At 46.7% G+C, this 20,108-nt stretch overlaps 1 long non-coding RNA gene across 1 annotated transcript; it reads right to left on the reverse strand.

Annotated features, from left to right (window-relative positions):
* Nucleotides 1-602: 602 nt before the first annotated feature.
* Nucleotides 603-17,363, reverse strand: LOC139041971 (uncharacterized). The gene is made up of 3 exons (XR_011498091.1): nt 17,230-17,363; nt 10,683-10,819; nt 603-1,802 (listed from the first exon to the last, which is right to left on the reverse strand). It is a non-coding gene; the product is annotated as an uncharacterized lncRNA (long non-coding RNA).
* Nucleotides 17,364-20,108: the final 2,745 nt, after the last annotated feature.

The raw sequence follows: 20,108 nt of genomic DNA on the forward strand, positions 1-20,108 counted from the left end.
AGAAGGACGTAGAGTGAGTAGAGGAAATGTTCCTCCCCTGCACCTGTTTTTGGGGTTCACACAAGTGAAGTCACAGAGTGACCCACATCACAGGGGCCTTTCTCACGCGTCTCCGGAGCGCAGTGCAGGCGTTTCTGTAGACCCGGCAGTCAGGGACAGACGCTGAGTCCTGGGGATTCCGTGGGGGAACGAAAGCACAGAAGCCCCTAGCACAGACCCAGCACACGGGGGACACTGAGTACCGGTGTCATTCTTTCCCCAGCTCTGTGACAAGGGCCCAGCCCCATTTCTGAAACAGGACTCTCCCCGCCCCCTCCCCAGTACGATCTGCTGCCCATCCCGCTACCACCGCTTCTTACCGCCGCCCCGAGTCCGGGCTCTCTCCCCTGGCTCCGGGGACAGGGCTGTCTCCATGTTCCATCCCTCTGCCGCCCACACAGCTCCCGCTCCACTGAGGGTCCCTTGGGATTTTCTTCCAGGAGCAAGACAGGGTCACCCAGGTGGAGGCCGCCCCTGTCTCCACCCCTGGTTCCTCACTAAGACCCTTCGTGGGAAGGACCTCGCTGCTGCGCTCTCAGCTGGTGGATCTTTACACAGGGATGTGGGAAAGATTTCAGCTCTATTTCAGAGGAGGATGAATACTCAGTCTTTTCGAACATGTTTTCAAAGAAGTTGAGGCAAAAAAGAATGAAATCCAGGAAGTGGAGCCCACAGGAACGTGCAGGGGTGGGAGGCAGGGCTGGGGCAGCAGGGAGGCTGCCAGACTTGGAGAGGGACAGTGTGGGCAGAGCGGGGCCTATAGAAACAGCCTCGGCGCCTTAATCCCGCCTCTTTTTCACTTTGTCCTTCAAAACATCACCGTTGTGTCCCCCTGCTCAGTTTCCAGTGTCTTGTGCCATTTTGTAGGGTGCGTCCTATTGTAGTTGCCACCGTGTACACCAGGTCTCAGGAAGAATTCCTGAGAATGCATGCGGGTTAAGGAGCAGGCTTTATCCTGGAAACTTACCAGAGAGGTTGGCAAGAAGAGAAGAGGAACGTGACCCCTCATCCTCCGTCCCATCATCACATAGAAAGGTGTGGCCAGGCCTCAGCAATTTGCTGGATGCACAGAGAGTGGGGCTGTGTTCCAGATGAGGGACCCTGGTCCCAAGTCCTTCCCCTTCTTACAGGGCAAGGGGTGAGGGGAGCCTCAACAGTGAGGGGATGGGTAGATCTGTGACCCCAAGAGTCCATGTTAGGTGCCAGCAATTGACAAGAGTTTTCTGGGGGTGCGGGCTGCCCAACACCAGAGCCTTGGGGGACCTGAGGACACTGGTGAGCCCTCTGTCCCAGGGAGGAGAGCTCATGATCTCATGGGCAGTTGAGTGTGGCTGCAGACTCTCCCGGGAGGAGGAGGAACCCCAATACCAATTGGGGCAGTATCCAGGAAAGCCCAGAATGAGCTCCGGGCCCACTTTTGTTCAGTTGTCCTCCGGGCTGTCTAGGCGGCCTGGCAACAGTCAGCCTGTGTTCACTGAGTCCGTGGATGAAGATGCAGGATCAGATCAAGAGAAACGCTGCAGTCGCTGTCCCCAGTCCTGACCTGTATGGGGCCAGGGTCTCTGCTGAGCTGGAGCGGGGGGCTGAGGTGCTCACTGGGGAGGTGAGGGTGTGGGAGGAGGCAGCCTTCTCTACAGGGACCTCTGGGGACCCTGAGGAGCAGAGTTCACAGCAGGCGGGCACCTCTGAGCCCCGACTGGAGCCTAGAACACCTTCCGGAGAAAGTTAGCTCAGAGCCCAAGGCCCTTGATCCTCAGGGAGACCTGGAGGTGGGAGGAATTCTGTGTTATTCCAGGGCCTGTCTTACCACATGCAAGCCTAGTCTCCAGAGGAGAATTGTCGCAATTCCACCCCCAACACTTGTGGAAGCTGAACCATCCTCACACCCAGAGCATGTTTACTCAGCACCCACTGCCTGGAGGGCCTGAGTGAAGCCTGAGCACACAGAGTGGAAATGAGTGTCCTTGTCCTCAGGGGCCTCTACTTCCTGTGGGGGCCACAGGCCCCACCTGCAGCCAGACCAGGACCCACAGTCTGGGAGGTGGGAGGTCACGGTCGTGCTGCTGCTCTGTATTTTCATCATGTCGATGTGGCCTGTGACACTGGGCTCTGTCCACCTTCCCTGGGTCGCGGCTGGCCTTGCCCTCCTGACCTTTGCCCCAGTCAGCTTGGCCTGGCTCTGCGTCCCTGCGTGTGGCTTCCCTCACTTCTCCACAGCCCTCCTCTCGGCTGGCTGAGTCTTGCTCTGAGTGGATGGTTTACCAGGAACCCACTGCTGCTGAATTCTGTCATCACCCTTGCCTTGAGGCTGCTGTTGTCACTGTCCGTCCTCTTAGGGCCTGGCCATGGGACCACCATCCCCCCAGCTCACATCAGCCCTCTGGACACTGACTCACAGCTGGAAGGGGCAGCGCAGGAGTCCCTTCTCTCCATCAGTCCTGTGTGCTTCCGTCCCCTGTGCTGAGACCCTGAACCTTACCTGAGCCCCTGGAGACGAGTGAAGAGGGATCTGGGGACAACCTAGGCAGGCACTGGGCTCACTTACTCCCCTTTTGCGCTTCTCCCTCAGACTGTCATGCTACTGGTGAATTTTATGCATAAGCAGCTCATTTTTTCTTGTTTACTTCACCTTAAGGCCATTGCCTTGGCCACTTCTAACATCCTTAGAACAGTCACCTGCAGACTCAGGAACGTGGGTCCCCAGGACGTGGATCATCTCCTCCTTTACAGCCGCCTTGGCCTCCATCAGGAGCAGAGACCTGGGCCACAGGGCTCTGAGCTACATCTCCTCCCACTCCTGTAGCCCCTTCCCCTCCTGCTGGCTGTGTGCGCTCCACCTGTCCCTAGCAGGTCATCCTGCACGCCTCCTCAAAGACGCCTTCCTCCTTTATTTCAGTTTCCACTTGTCTTCTTGATGAAAGAAAATGCTTCTTCAGTGTCTGTACTACAGAACTTACAACCTGCACGGAAATGATTTCTGCTTCTACCTCCCTGGACTGTGGGCTCCTCTAAGACAATGGCTCTGCTTCCTGTCTTTGCATCCCACGGTGCTGGCACACAGTAGGCATTGATTTAATGTTTGTTGAATGGTGGTGACCTGATGTTGCAAGGCCTCCTATCAGGAAATCTCTGGTGGCAGTTTGGTCTCCAGCCGCCAGGGGGCGCGAGTGCCCAGCGGCTGCCTGTGGGCGGGGGGTGTGGGGGGTGTGGGGGTGTGGGGTGTGGGGGGTGGGGAGTGTGGGGGGGTGGGGGGTGTGGGGGGGTGGGGGAGGGGGGGTGGGGGAGGTGGGGGGGTGGGGGGGTGGGGGATGCTTTGAGGGAGGCTTAGACGCTGGTTGCAGGCGGCGCTGTGGGGTCAGTCTTCCCCTTTGGCTCCCAGATTGACCACAGGGGCGGCTAGGAGTGGTGAGAGGCAGAGAAACTGGGAGAGGGTGGTCAGTAGCTGGGGCAGCAGTACAGATGTAAACATGCCCACAGGATTCAGTGGTTAGGAGCCAAGTCCAGGCACTACGAGCTCAAGTGAGAAGTCAGGGGCGAGGTCCTGATGTAGGAGAGGTCGGGGCTTGGGGATCAGGTATGGGATCTCAAGGTCCATGTCTCCGATTGCGCTGGGTGAGAATTGTTTTGGGCTTGGAGCGGGGTGTGTTACCATTGGGAATGGGGGACCTTTGAGGATCCTGAGCCTCAGATTTAAGGTCTTGATCCAGCTATGAGGCTTCTGTGGTGAAACAGCTTCAAAGAGGAGAGTGGGGAGCCTTCACCCCACACCTTGACACAGACTCTGAGAAGTGAAGGCAGATCGCCTTGGGAGGGCAGATGGGGCTCAGGGGTTTTCCTGGCTGAGGTGTCATTTGGAGGGAAATACCCAGCTCTGGGTAGAATATTTTGCTCCCTAGAAGTGGAGCCTGCTTTGAAGGGCTGAGAAAAAGCCCCCCAGTCAACAGCAAACCCACCTCCCGCAGTTAGGTCTCTGTCACTCTTTCCATCCTCACTGTTCACCTTTGAGGTGGGTTTTGTTTTTTCTGTAGAGTGGGGACAGTCCTCCCTGCCTCTCAGGTCTGTTTGGAGACAGGCTGAGATGATGGATGCACGGTGCTTGGAACCTGTAAGGCACTTGTCTGGATCTTTTCACACCTGGAGCACTCACAGCTTGGGTGCCTGACTGCTGGGGCTGGAAGCCTGGCTTCCCCTTTCCTGGCTGTGTGACCCTTGGCAAGTCACCCAACTTCTCAGAACCTCTGATTTCTCATGAGTTCAAAATGGATGTTAACAACACTGACCTCATCAAGCTGTTTAAAGGGTTAAATTAAATGGTACGTGATTCTTTGTTTTAATTTCTTGTGCATGGGAAGTTTGTCTCTTCTCCCTTATCTATTTATTTATTCAGTCTTTTGTACAGTATGAACTCATAGATATTTATTTTATCCTTGAGATATAGTTTAATATTCCTTTATTTTTTGACTCAAATTGTTCTAGCTTTGGTTCCTGGGAGTTCCTTTAGTTGACTCCTGGGTCCCTTTGACATATCCTCATAACTGTAGGCTGTTTTGTTATGTTTTTGAGTTTTTCCTTACTTTCTAGCACTGGAAGATGCTCCAGGCTCATCTTGTATATTTCCTGCCCCGGACATAGATTCACCCGTTTCTCCAAAAAGCTCCAGTTCTCCTTGTTTATGAACAGTATTAAAACTATGATCTGGGCACTAGTTCTGCCTGGTACTACTTGAGGTGGCAGCACTTTTTCAAGTGTTAGGAATAGAGAATGAGATTTCTCATCTGTAGACAGAGATTCTACCCAAACCCACAGGCGTTATTATAGTCCTGCTTTTTAGGTCATGAATAGACTTTAATGACACAAAGTGGTTAGAAAATTATCACAAGCATCTTTAGAAGTAAGAGTAATTAAAATAAAAGCCACTGAAGGAAATGTCATTTGGCTGGAAAAATACCAAAAAGTTGATCATCAGGCAAGGAAAACAGAGTGAGAGTCTATGGCTTATTGCTGAATTAGCTAAGTAATAGCTACAGCTCAGATGCTGTTGTAAAGGCCTGTTGATAAAAGCAATCAAGATTGTATTGGAAAGATTGATTGACTTCTGGCGTCATACTAGTTAACCTACCTCCCAGTGGAAAAATTATTTTTAAGAAATTAAAGTCTCTAGAAATGGTCCTTAGGATAATCAGCAAAGGAAGAAACATCTACTCAAGAAAATCTATGAAAACTCAGTAAGAAAGGTGGGAGTCCATGGTATTTGGACAAAACTGCTCCTTTTCTTCTCCCTCTCAGCTTAGGAAGGCAGAGACTCCACTGCAGACTGCTGTAGCCAAGAACACAGGCTCTCCAACTCCCCCAACCCAAGAGCGCCCAGCCAGAGATCTTTCTTCCAGGTGGGAGCAGGACTCAACATTTCTTGCCTTGCCCCCACGTGTCTGTTGCTGAGGCTAAGTCCCAGACAGGTGTGGTCCAAGTTGGGTAATTTGGTTATTTCTGTAAAGCTCATGGAATGGAGGCTTGGGAAAAGCTGTGTGGGCTAAGGGAATGACTACAGATGCTGAAGTAAGAATTTTGACAATGTATTGTTGGGTTTCTAACATTAATAGATGTAATATATGTAAAAATAATGCCTTAAACATGGGGAAAAGAGACAAGAGCTATATAAGAACAACATTTCTATATATTACTGATATTAAGCTAGTATAAACCTGAGGCTGATTCTGATATGTTAAGATATTTATGGGAAACCCTAGAGAAACCTCTAAAAAGAAAACTTCAAAAATACGGTGAAAATATTGCTGATTATGTTAAAGTGCAACACCCAAAAATATTCACTCAATGCAAAAGAAAGCAGCAAAGGAGCAAAAAGGACACAAAAAAAGATATGAAACATACAGAAAACAAAAGTGAGATGGCAGACATAAATCAAAGCATATCAATAATAACATTAAAAAGTCCACTAAATGTGAATGGACTAAACAATCCAATCAAAAGGCAGAGATTGTCAAACTGGATTAAAAATAATTGATCCAACTGTATGTTGTCTACAGGAAATACAATGTAGATTCAAAGACACTAATACGTTAAAGTAAAAACTTAAAGAATCATGTAAAAACATATAGCATGAAAATATAACAATAGTAAATGTATATGCAGTTGATTACAGAGCACCACAAACCATCCACTAAAAATACATGAAGCAAAACTGACAGATGAAGGAGAAATTCAATAATGACAGTGGTGGCTTCCACGTGCCACTTTCAAAAATGGACAGAACAACTAGACAGAAGAAAAAAAGGAAATAGAAGAGTTGAGCAACACTATGAACCAACTAGACTTAACAGACTTTTATGGAACATTCCACCAAACCACAACAGAATATATATTATTCTCAATTGTACATGAACATTCTCAAGGATAGACCATATGTTAGTCCATAAAATCAATCTCAATAAATTTTTTAAGGATAGAAATAATAGTATTTTCTACAATCACAATGGAAGGGAACTAGAAATTAATAACAGGGGAAAATTTGAGGAACAAAGAAATATGTGGAAATTAAGCAACATTCTCCTAAATAACCAGTGGGTCAAGGAATAAATCAAAAAGAAAATCAGAAGATACTTTGAGTTGATGGAAATAAAGACGCAACATACCAAAACTTATGGGGTATAGCTAGCACAGTGGTTGGAGGGAATTTATACCTGTAAATACCCATATTAAGAAAGAAAAATTATCTCAAATTAATAACATTATGTTCCACCAAAGGCCCTCAAAAAAGAAGAGCAAACTAAAACTAGCATAAGCACAAGAAAGGAATAGTAAATATTAGAATGGAAATTAATGAAATAGAAAACCAATAGATAAAATCAATGAAAGCAAAAGCTGGTTCTTTGAAAAGATCAACTAAATTGGTAATTGTAAACTAGTTTGAGCAAAAAAACCCAAAGAAGATTAAAAGTACTAGAATCAGAAATGAAAGAGAGGTCACTACTAATGACCTTACAGCAATAAGGAAGATATAAAGGAATGGTATGAGTACTTTTACACCAATAAGAAAGATAATATAGATGAAATGGACAAATTTCTGGAAAGACACAAACTACCAAAAGTGACACAAAAAGAAATGGACAATTGGAATAGATCTATAACAAGTGAAGAGATTGACTAAGTAATCAAAAAACTAACCATAAAAAGAATCCCAGACCCAGATGGCTTCTCTGCTGAATTCTGTCAAACATTCAGAGAAGAATTCATACCAGTTCTTCACAAATTCTTCCAAAATACAGAAGAGGAATGAAGACTTCTCAACTCATTTGATAAGATCAGTATTACCTTGATAGCAAAACCGGAAAAAGGCATTGCCGGAAAACTTACAGACCAATATGTCTTATGAATATGAATGCAATAATTTTCAACAAAACAGCAGCAAACCAAATCCAGCAACATGTAAAAATAATTATACCCCATGGACTTCATCCCAAGAATTCAAGGTTGGTTTAACGTAGAAATATCAATTAATGGAATTTTAATTCCAGCGTGTGTTTTTTCCCACACCACCAAGCAGTTAGCTCAGTTCTTACAATATCTACATGGGGATAGCACCAAATTCCCTGGGTTAAGGGCTGGGTCCTACAAGACTCACTGCAACGCACACACACACACTTCAGATGCCAATCAGTAAGTCCAGGTTGTCACCTGTGCTTCTGAGCAACTGGCCAAAAATCAGAGATTGCCATGATCCCCTCCTCAGGTTTGATTAATTTGCTAGAGCAGCTCACAGAACTCAGAGAAACATTTGACTTACTAGGTTACCAGTTTATTATAAAAGGATATAATTCAGAAACAGTCAGATGGAGGGAATGCATACGGCAAGTTATGTGGGAAAGGGCATGGAGCTTCCATGCTCTCTCTGGGCACACCACTCTTCCTGAATCTCCACCTGTTCCCCAAACCAGAAGCTCTCTGAAACCAATTGTTTTTTTTTTTTTTTATAGAAGCTTCAATTGCCATCAACAATTGATTTAACCTCCACCCCCTTTCCGTTCCTCAGAGATTGGGGGTCGGGGGTGACTGAAAGTTTCACCCCTCTCATCACAAGGCTGGTTCCCTTGATTCCCAACTTCTATCCACAGAAGCTTTCCAAAAATCATCTTATTAACATAACAAAAGACACCTTATAGGTCTTCTCACTTAGGAAATTCCAAGAGTTTTAGGAGCTCTGTGCTCAGAATGGAGACGAAGACCAAATATGTATTTCTTATTATATATTATATCACACGAATGCATCAATCCAATATAGTAAAACTAGTAAGTACAAAAACCACATGAGCACCTCAACAAACACAGAAAAAACACTTTCCCAAATCCAACAGCCTCTCGTGGTAAATACACCCAACAAACTAGGAATAGAAGGGAATTCCTCAACATGATAAAGGGCATCTATGAAAAATCCACAGCTGACATCATACTTAATGATGAAAGACTGGATTATTTCCCCCTGAGATCCGGAATGAGACAAGAATGTCTATTCTCGCCACTTCTATTCAACATTGTCCTGGAGGTTCTAGCCAGGGCAGTTGGGCAAAGAAAAGAAATATGAGCCATTCAGATCTTATATGAAGAAGTAGAGATAGCTCTATTTGCAGATAACATGATTTTCTATATAGAAAATCCTAAAGGATCCATTAAAAAAGATTATTACAATTAATAAATGAGTTCAGCAAGGTCACAGAATTGAAGATCAGTACACAAAGATCATTTATGTTTCTATACGCTTGTGATGAAGTATCCACAAACAAAATTAAGAAAATAATTTCGGGGGCTGGCCTCGTGGCTGAGTGGTTAAGTTCGCGCGCTCCACTGCAGGAGGCCCCGTCTTTCATTGGTTCGAATCCTGGGAGTGGACATGGCACTGCTCATCAAACCACGCTGAGGCAGCATCCCACATGCCACAACTAGAAGGACCCACAACGAAGAATATACAATTATGTCCTGGGGGGCTTTGGGGAGAAAAAGGAAAAAATAAAATAAAATCTTTAAAAAAACCCAGAAAATAATTTCATTTGCAGTAGCATCAAAATGAATAAAGCGCTTAGAAATAAATTTAGCAAAAGAGGTGCTAAACTAATATTCTGAAAACTACAAATATTCTCAAAACAGCTAAAGAAGATCTGAATAATGGAAACACAGTCCATGTTCATGTATCGGAAGACTCCACATTGTTAAGATGGCGATACTCCCCAAAGTGATGAACAGATTCAGAGCAATCCTTATCAGAATCCCAGCTGACCTCCCTGTAGAAATTGACAAGCTGATTCTAAATTCATAAGGAATTGAAAGGGACACAGAATGTCCAAAACAACCCTGAAAGGAAGAAGTAGGAGAACTCACACTCCCAGATGTCAAAAGTTACTACACGCAACAGTAATCAAGACAGCAAGACACTTGTGTCTACTAGCACAAGAACATCATTTAGATATGATATAGATTGAGAGTCCAGAAAAAAAACCCATACATCTATGGCCAACAAATTTCAACAAGGTTGCCAATCTCATTCAATGGGGAATAAACTTTCCCACAAATGGTGCTGAAACAACAGGACAGTCTTGTGCAAAAGAGTGAAGTTGAACCCTTGCCTCACACTATAGACACAAATTACCACAAAATGGACCAGAGACTTAATTTAAGAGCAAAACTATCAAATTCTTAGAAGAAAACTTAGGGGTAAATTTTCATGATCTTGGATTTGGCAATGGATTCTTATAGTTATGATACCAAAAGCACAAACAATAAAGCAAAATGTAGATAAATTGGACCTCATCAAAATTCAAAACTTTTGTGCTTCCAAGGAACCATTAAGAAAGTGAAAAGACAACCCACAGAATGGGAGAAGATATTTGCATGTTCTATATCTACGTTACTTTTATCCAGAATATATGAAGAAGTCTCACAACTTAACAATAAGAAGACAAATAACCCAATTTAAAAATGGGCAAAGGATCTAAATAGACATTTCTTCAAAGAAGATTTTAAAAATGGCCAATAAACATGTGAAAAGTTTCTCAACATCATTAGTCACTAGGGAAATGCAAATCGAAACTGCAATGAGATGCCACTTCATACCCGCTAGGATGGCTAGAATCAAAAGTCACATAACAACAAAGGTCTGTGAAGACATCTACAAATTGGAGCCCTCATACACCACTGGTGGGATGTAAAATGGTGCCGCTGCTTTAGAAAGAAGTCTGGGAAGATCCTCAAATGATTGAATGTAAAGTTACCATATAGCCCAGTGATTCCACTTCTAAGGAGGTACCAAGAGAAATGAAAACACATGTTCACTTGTATACAAATGTTTATAGCAGCATTATTCATAATAGCTAAAAGGTAGAAATAACCCAAATATCAAACAATGGATAAGTGGATACACAAAATGTTCCACACACACACACACACACACACACACACACACTCTCACTCTTCATCATTGCTACCCCCCATCTCTAAGTCCTGGACACTCCTGGGGCCTGTTGGGAAGATGTATGGCAACCAATACAACCCAACACAGCAAACATCACCATCCAAGAGTCAGCTCAGAAGCTGGAGAATGATTAGGAAGAGGGTCCCCCATTTAGGGCCCTGCATACCCTGGTGGGTGCATCCGTCTTGGACAAGGACAGGCCTCTCTGGCTGAGTTCTTCACAGACACCTCCATGATGCATTTCCCAGCCCTTGAGTGATGGCTCCATTTCATTTGGGACAAAATAGCTTCCTTATGGAGGAGCTACAGAGGAAATCAACATTTAAATATATTTTTAAAAGTACATTCTCACTGATGTGCTTTTTTTAGTTACTACATCATCTGAAAAATATCCCTTCATCAATTAAACTTGTTACACTTGAATGTTTAATTCCTGACAATGTATAATTTAAATAATCTCTTCCAAATACTTTATGTATGGCCAGAAGCATGATGACTCCTTTTGCAGATGGCAAACTGACCATACGAGGGCATTTCTAGCCCCGTCCCAGAAAAATGTTATTGTAGGTGCTGGAGGTCCTGTGTTGAACACAACAGACAGGGATTCACAGCAATGTAAAAAAAAGGAAGAAAATCTTGAGAGAAAACTGCTGTGATTTGATGTATTTTAAGATGGGCCTTAAAGGAAAGCAAATTTGTCACCTCATTCTCAAGAGGTATGATATATAATGCACATTTGAAATTGGCATTATAGGTTTGCAAATAGACAGAAAACATTGTGCTTTACCTCTACTGAGTGTTAAGCAAAAAACAAGTCTCAAATTCTAGCAGCAAATTGAATTTTAGAAATGATTGTTCAGCCCCGTGAATTATAGGAAGTCCAGCTCATTTGGTTGCGTCTTTTGCTATAAAGAGGAATTGTATGCACTTTATGTGGCAGATCAGAGTCTCTTCCTTTGGGTGCAGAAAGTGGGTTTCACATCACAAGAAGCTTTTCCTATTCTTTTTCCCAAATTTTCCTTAGGCTTGTGCCCAGGATGGAAGGGCCTCCCCTGGCCTCCCTGGCCCCTTTCCCATGACCCCAAAACCTGTGTCCTTTACTTCCTGGTAGTGACCAGCTGCTGTTTCCTTTGGGTCTGTTGTGAAGGCGGGAAACACAGAGGAGGTGCCTCGGAGACCGAGGGCAGTCTTCCCAGGGGCATGGCCTCTGCTCCACCCCATCCAGCCCTCTGCCAACTGCACTGGGGCAGCCTTGTGAACAAACATGGTCCTGAGACACACAAGATTCTCCCTTCATAAACCCTTATATGCTGCTGGTGGGGATGCAAACTGGTGCAGCTGCTGTGGAAAACAGTAAAGAGATGCTTCAAAAACTTAAAAATAGAACTAACATATAATCCAGATATTCCTCTTCTGTGTATTTATACAAGGAACATGAAAACACTAATTCAAAAGATCTGTGTACCCCTATGCTCACTGCAGCATTATTGACAATAGCCAAGACTTGGAGACAACCTAAATGCCATAATTGGATGAATGGATAAAGAGATGCGGTATATATATACAATGGAATACTACTTAGCCATAAAAAAGACAAAATCGTGCCATTTGAGACAACATGGATGGATCTTGAGGGTGTCATGCTAAGCAAAATCAGACAGAGAAAGACAAATACCATATGATTTCACTCATATGTGAAAGATAAACACATAGATAAGGAGAGCAGATTGGTGGTTTCCAGAGTGGAGGAGAGTAGAGGGAGGGTGAAAGGGGTAAATGGGCACATATGTATGGTGATGGACGGAAGCTTAACTTTTGGTGGTGAACATGATGCAGTCTATACAGAAGCCAAAATATAATGATGTAGACCTGAAATGTATGATGTTATAAACCAAAGTGACCTCAATAAAATAGAAAAACAGAGAATCTTCCTTCACACCATCTTCTTTAAACAAGACAGGATTCCCCCACAGACAGTGGTGTGCTGGAGCCAGCTGGAAGCGGCTGTGAGAGCTGCTTTCATGCATCTTTTCCCAACGGTATGTACTGTGTCATCATGTTGGTAATTTGAAATGAGCCTTAGAGGGAGTATTTACACCACAGAAATTTTCGAAGGCTAGAGACCAGGGCTTGTTCCTCCTGAGGAGCTAGCTCTTAGTCAGTTACCAGCACACCACTGCCCACCAGGAAAGACCGGTGGGAGCAGAGAGATGGACAAAGGGACCCCAAGGCTAACCCATGGATTTACAGCTTCCATCTCAAACTCCCTCCAAGTCCTTCAGCATTTGAAGAGAGTGGTTCTATTAGAATATAATTGCTACATAATTTAAACAGCTATTTTTTCTCTTATTTTTTGTTGTTGAGGCAAATAACTGAATTTGAGTAGTAAAACACACGTATGCTTTGTCTTCACTGTAAAGCAAGATGGCTGACACTGGAAGATGTCTTTGGGCCCAACCCATGAGGGAGTCATGCCTGAGTCCTGGGGAGGTGGGGCACCCGCCCAGGACAGGGTGGGCTGTGGTGTTAGCTAGGGAAGGACAGCACACATGTGACTGCTCAGGGTCTGTGGGGACAACTAGCAGAGAGGAGCTCACCTTTGTTTTCCCACAGAACTCTGTGGCGTGGGCCCTCCGGGGCCTAGTGTCCATCAGAAGAGGAGGTGCTGGGTGAGGTCATGCTGCCTGTGAAGCCACCTCAGGGCTCAGTGATGGTGACCAAGAGGGGAAGGGAAGTCCCTGGCAGTGCTGAGACACAGGCGTGCTCAGTAAATATCTGCTGAATGGAAACTAGTGATGGCTGCCATGTGCACTTTAGCTGAAAGGTGGTTGTCTTGTTCGAGAGCATATGTGACAACGCAGGGTCCTCACAGGCAGGGTGGGGGCTAGGGTGAGACACCCACTCTCAGGTGCCGACCTGCGCTTGGACCACGTCTCACCTCTTCACAGGGCCTGGGTCCTGCATCAGAAGCGGAAGGACAGAGCCAGTTGATGTTGATGTCACAAATGACCAACAATTTGCTAAAGTGCTGTAACAGCCCAGCACAGAGATCACCTAATTCCATCTGAGACAGAACAGGGCAGGCCCCCAGGGAGGCCATTTGAGCTGCTTCTGGAAGGGTCAGCAGACATGTGTCAGGAGACAGGAGGGAAGGTTCTTACTCCAGGGAGCAGAAGCAGACACACAGGCTGGAGGCTGACGGGGCATCCTTTCTTAGGTCCACAGGGCATAAGGATTGACCCCTACAAACAGGGAGATATTTTCCTAGTTATCTGTCCTGCTGGGGCTCTCCCTCCCCTCTCTGCCCCCATCAGGAGGGGGTCTCAAATGTCCAAGGGCACATTCTCAGGGGCTGTGTGGAATCTGAAGAGCCCACCCACTGCCCTGTGGGGTGGAGTGGTGTAGCCTGAGCCCCTGGGGTGGGCAGAAGGTGGTGCTGGGTGTTGTGGTCTGTCCTCCCCTACTGGACAGATGAGAGATGGTGGGAACCATTCAGCCAAGACCCGCAAGGGAAACCTTGTGATAAAGGAAGTCTGGCAGGAAGGGGCCAACTGATGTGGTTGGGGTGAGTGTCAGCGACAAACTGAGGTTAGTCGGGAGTCCTGCAAGGGAGGTGGGTTCAAGCGGGAGAAGGGAGCAATGCCCACCAGTGGGGCTTCTCCACTCAAACGGCCTCCCTGGAGGCACAGGCCCATCCGTGATGCACTGAGTGCAGGGGGAGGCGGCTGTGGTTGGCCAGGGGCCGCCTTGGTTCTCAGAGGCTGTGAGATGCAGCCACAGGCCTTGGTTCCCCTGCCTGGGGGTGGTGTGAGGGAGGTGAGAGGCTGCTGTGGGACAGGCCTCCCTCCCCCTCCGTGCAGCTTCTCAAGCTCTGAAGCCGTCTTACTGTGGGAGATTCACCTCACTTCAGATCCAAGGGACCTGGATCTGGAAAGACCATGGGTCTGACAGGCTGACCACCTGGTTCTAGGCCTGGCTCTGCCACCTGCTGGCTTCCAGACCTTGGGTTTATCCATGAAACTCTATGGAACCTCAGTTTCCTCATCTGTGAAATGGGAAGGTAATCCTAATGGTGCCTGTCTCTCACAGGTGGAAGTGCTTGTAAACTGCAACATGCTAGACAAGTAAGAGGCGCTGAAGATGATTTAGCTCTGGATGCCCCTGACAGAGTGAAGACCATGGGAATGTCTGTTATGTAGATTCAGCAAGAACAGATTAAGCAGTGCTGCCATTTATCCATCAGTCAGATTTCTCCCATCCTTAACCCTTCAGAACTTAGCCCAGGGCAGGGTTCCTACCTCATTGCCATGGGCACAGGGACTTGTTTCAGTGACCTGAGCACAGGAGCTTCCATGAGCCACCTCTGGGGACCGCTCACCCACAGAATTGTTTCTCTCAGGCTGCTCAGCCTCGGACAATGGAGATCCTTCCCAATTGTCCCCCACAGAACCATGCAGCTGTTTCATTTTCTCTTTTGATACTCTGGCAAATCATATTACAGATTTAACAAAACAAAAGTTTCCTGAAAACATTAGATGTAAAAAGTTAACCTAAAGTGCCACATATCATGAGTTTCTCAGTGACTATCCTGAGACCATGCCTATATTTAGAATTTTATCTATGCTCAGTGAGTATCTCTTGAGTTGAAAAGATGGAGGTCACCCAGAGGCAGGGTGTCCATCTCCCTGCCTCTCTGCCTCACCCCCAGCCTTGTTGGGAGGCATGTGAAGTGAAACTCTGGGCCCAGCCCACAGCGGAGGTCGCATCTCCTTGAGAATGAGGTCTGTTCTGGGACCCTGAGGCCCTTCTCTGGAGGGGCCAGAATTGTCCTAGCTCTTCTGGTCAGCTTCAGGCCCTGGACTTACAAATGTGCTGTTAGGATTGGAGAACGGAGCCCCAGAGTAGAGTGGGGTGCAGGAAGGAGGCTGCCTGAATGGCCTCAAAGTGTCCCTGAGAGCTGGAACCCACATCGGATGCAGGCCCTGGGTGTGATCCTGACACAGCTAAGAGTGACAGATGGTTCCTGCCCTTGGGTCACTTCCTTGCTAATTTCCGCCTCTTCTGAGCTCCTGGCTCTGCATTAACATGTAGGAAAAATTCAGCCTTTCCTCCTGTGTGTCTCTCCTTTACTCTCACACTACTGCTACTGCCACACACACAACACAACGCTTCTGACACCAGATATCTGGGGATTTTTCCCACCCCAAGGAATTCTGAGATACCAGCTGGGTGTCGTACAATTCAACTCAATTCTGACACCATCTATCCAGAGATAGCATCGGATTCCACAGGTTAAGGGCTCAGTCCTACAAGAGTACTCCCCCCACCCCACCCCACTTCAGATGCCAATTGCAAGTCCAGGCTGTTACCTGTACTTCTGATTCATCGGCTAGGAATCAGAGGTTCCCACGACCCCCTTCTCGGGTTCAATTAGCTTGCTAGAGTGGCTCACAGGACTCAAGATAATAGTCAACTTACCATTTGCCAGTTTATTATAAAAGGATGTGATAAAGAATACAGATGAACAGCCAGATGGAAGAGATGCACAGGGCAAGGTAGTGGGAAGGGGCGTGGAGCTCCTGTGCCCTCTCTGAGCACGCCACTCTCCCAGCACCGCCACGTCTTCACCCACTTGGAAGCTCTCTGAACCCCATAGTTTTGGGATTTTTATGGAGCCTTCCTCACATAGGCATGCTCAATCATTAACTCCGTTTCTAGACCCTGTCCCCTCTTTGGAGAATGAGGGGTGGGGCTGAAAGTTTCAAGCTGCTAATCAGAGCCTGGTCTTCCTGGTGACCAGCCCCTATCTAGCATGCCACTCACAGCCACCTCGTTAGAACAAAAGACACTGCTGTCACCCCGAAAATTCTAAGGCAGTTAGGAATGCTGTGTCGGGAACCAGGGTCAAAGACCAAATATTAGAACAAAAGATGTTCGTGGTACTCTTATCACTTTGGAAATTACAAAAGTTTTACAAATTCTGTGCCAGGAACCCAGGGCAGAGACCAATGTGTATTTTCTATTATCTCAAAATTACCTGTCATTGGTGGTCTCACAGGCCCCTCACACTCAAGCCGCCCAGCCTGGGCCTCCTCTTCATCCCCAGGGTGAAGGCCCAGCACCTTCTCCCCTGGATGCTGGATGTCCTTGCCTTCACTCCTCGCATCCAGTCCTCTGCCCAGTGGTTCTCCCGCAGCCACATCTCTCTATCCTATCCCCCTCCATCCCCACCCTGACTCAGCCCCTCGTCTCTTGCCTGGGTTATTACAACATGCCCTGTGCCTCCAGTGTCTCCCAAGAGGCCATGCTACCCTGATTAGTCCTCTCAAGCATCCTCTTATCCTGCCTCACCCTGTTCACAGAGCTTCACTGACTTCCAGCTATTCACAGAATTTATTTCAGATGCCTCGGCCTGGTTGCAGCATCACCTACAGCCTTGCTACGCAGAGTACGGTCCTAAGCCCTGCAGCATCACTGTCTCCCAGGGGCCTATAAAAAGTGCAGACTCATGGGGCCGAACTAACCAGCACAGAGTGGTTGAGTTGTTTAAAAAGATCGCCTCCTGACTTTCATAGATTGAAGATAAGAAACAAAAGACAAAGAACAAGATAAAGGCAGAGCTGACCCTTCTCCCATGCTTGGTGTACGCTCTTCGTCAACGCATTACAAGACAAAACAGATGACCCAATTAAACATGGGGGGGATTTACTCACTGATGCCATTCCTGCCTCCCCTTCGGCCTCCCAGTGGTTGGAACTGACCCTTCTGTTGCCAGGTTTTCTCATTTGCCTGGTGATCCTTGGTTTTCCTCTTATAATTATAAATGAGTCACGCAGCTCTGTGAGCATCAGGCTCCACTGTGGGGGTGGGCAGGGAGCTGGCTTTTATGCGTGGATCCCCTAAATGTCAGAGTGACATACGCACACAAGCTGCCGAGTCTCTCCAGACAGCGCATTGAGGGATTTTGGTTTTGGTTTTAGAAGAGCTCTCCTTTGTTGATGTCTGAGAAGGAAATGCCTGGCTCCATGACGGTCCACGCCTGGAGCTGGACAGAGGGTTGGGGGTTGACTATTCCATGCACAGACCTCCCACTATTCTCCCTGTTTCAGCCCCGTTCTCACCCCACCCTCCGTCCTACCTGGGCCTGTGAGTTCAGAGCCCCTGTGGGTTCCTCTGGGCATACAGCTTTGTCCCCTGCTGAGCCCCTAAGTATGTGTCCTAGGTCACTGGTTCTCAAACATGGCTGCACATTGGGCGCACTGGGGCCTTTAAAAAAATTTCTGTTCCTGTGCACGAGCCCAGAGATTCTGATGTCATTGGTCTGGGGTCTGGCTCTGCCCTGCTAGGCTGCCCTCTTCCTTCTCGCTCTGAAACTCCAGGCATCTCAGGTCTGCCGACTAGTTATTCCTGTCTCTCTTTCGTTTTGCGATGTATACACTTAATGAAAATCAATTTAGTATAGTTTTAAGGTTCTGGGGAAGGAGAGGAGATGGATGCATCTACTGGGTTCATAAACATCTTGAACAAGAAGTCCAAACCTGATTTCCATGACCGTGTCCAACTTATTCTCCAGCCCCTCCTTCTCTGTGCTCTATAACTTAGCAGATACAAAGCAACCAGCAAACTCCAAAAGCATTCCCTTTCACCTGTCCACACGCTGCTCCTTCCCGCATCAGTGGTCACAAGATGAATACAGCAGGTCAGTAATTAATCCTTAGTTTCTGGGAAGAGCTGCTTATCCTTAAGGAAGTGCCCATGTCAGGGGAGCTACAGCTCTATCTTTAAGGGCATCATTCTTGGTTTTTAGACATTGTAAATGTTTAAAGCAAATGTACAAGGAATACTCAACGGGGCACATCGGGCCTTTCTGGAAATACAAGTTCAGGCCAAATTAGTTTTAAACCAAATGGCTTCCTCATATACTCCTATACATCTTATCGCTTATCGTTTATTCATCACTTTGTATTTTTAAATTCTGAAAAAGAACGACTTTTCCCCTCAATTATTTTCTTCATCCCTCCCTCAATCATATTCTGATATCTTCGTTTATCTTCCGCCTCTGGTTGCATCAGTCTTTGGCAAACTGTTGTTCCTTTCCTCTATTTTGGAGGGCCAGTTATTTGCATAAATCCCATGTTGGGTTTTTTTCTTCTGCGTTTTCAACTTTGATTGAGGTCTTCCTATTTATTTTGCTGTTTGCCTAGCAAAAGTGTTTGGATTGCTTTTGACTTTGTTTTCTGTCAGGACACTGAAATCTCAGCACAGGAGTCAGAGAACTAGATATAATGGCTGTATTCTTTGTTTGATCACAGTGGCCTGGGCAGCGTAAGAAGAGAGCAGGAATTTTGGGCAACAGGAGTTCGAGAACTCCGTCTTCTCCATCCGCTGAAGTTCTGTGAAAACCACATGGAGACAGTCTCCGCTGAGTGGAGTATTCCTGTTCCTCAAGGAATGCCCTGTGGGATTCCATTCCTTTTCCCCTCCTCCCGTCAGCCTGGGCCAGCCCTGTGGCGTGACATCCTTGTGGCTCCTTGGCTTCCCCCAACCCTGCCCCTCTTGCTCTTTTGTCTGCTGTCTTTCCTGTCTGGGTCCATTGCTTCTAGAACGGTGTTTCCCAAACTGGTGTGCCCAGTAGTCTCAGGGGCCTGCAAGTGCTCCGTTAGAATGTGTATATTTCATGCTTTCATTTTGATAATAATCTGAACATTATCACGTGCATGTTCTGGATCCTGCAGTGACCACCTTATAACAGGCATTTTCAGGGCTCTGCTTGCTTTCGTGTTAAGGCATCTTCACAGGAGGACCAGATGACGACACAGACGGTGGTCCTGACGGGGACTTTCCAGTGCGGGGTTCATGTAGAGGAGACAAGTGGGAGGACTGGCCCTCAGGCGGGGAGGGCAGAATGACAGTAATAACATGCACTGAGCACTGGTGACGCGAGTGCTGCTCTGAGGGCTGTGAGTGTGTTAACTCGTTGACTCTTCTAACAAGTCTAGGAGGGAAGCCCCTGCTTACTCCACTTTTGTAGATGGGGAGACTGAGGCTCTGAGAGGTCACGACCCTGCTCAAGAGTAGACAGCCAGTAAGCGGAGTGAGGGCTTAATGCACGCAGCTGGCCCCAAAGCCAAATTTCTTATCCGTTAAGCAGTAAGGCTCACATCAACCTGCCCAAAGGTCAATTCATCTAAAACTGGTTTGCTGAAAAACAGTTTACAGAAGAATCTGTTTCCTAAATGAGCAAATCACTGAATGATCTATTTGCTAAATTGATAGAATCTGTACTTCTATCAATTATTGATAAAGTTTATAACAATGTGAATCGAATGCATCAACAGGGCCTATGAGAACCCTGGGGAGCAAAGACTCCAGGGTTCTGGCTTTGGATTGCCTCCCTGACCCTCAGTCTCCTCCTCGCTCTGCCTGTCAGTCTCCTCACCTCTCTGCCCCCCGGTCACCCCCTTTTAGGAATCACCAGTTCAGGCTATCCTGTGAACTGACTTCTCCTTCTTTCTCCTCGCAGGGAGCTGAGTAGAGAAAAATCAAACATTGTTTTAGGTGCTTTAAGGAGGAAATAGTGAAAACCTGTCAA

This window comes from Equus asinus, chromosome 25 (genome assembly GCF_041296235.1).
Source record: "Equus asinus isolate D_3611 breed Donkey chromosome 25, EquAss-T2T_v2, whole genome shotgun sequence".
Classification (NCBI taxonomy): domain Eukaryota; kingdom Metazoa; phylum Chordata; class Mammalia; order Perissodactyla; family Equidae; genus Equus; species Equus asinus.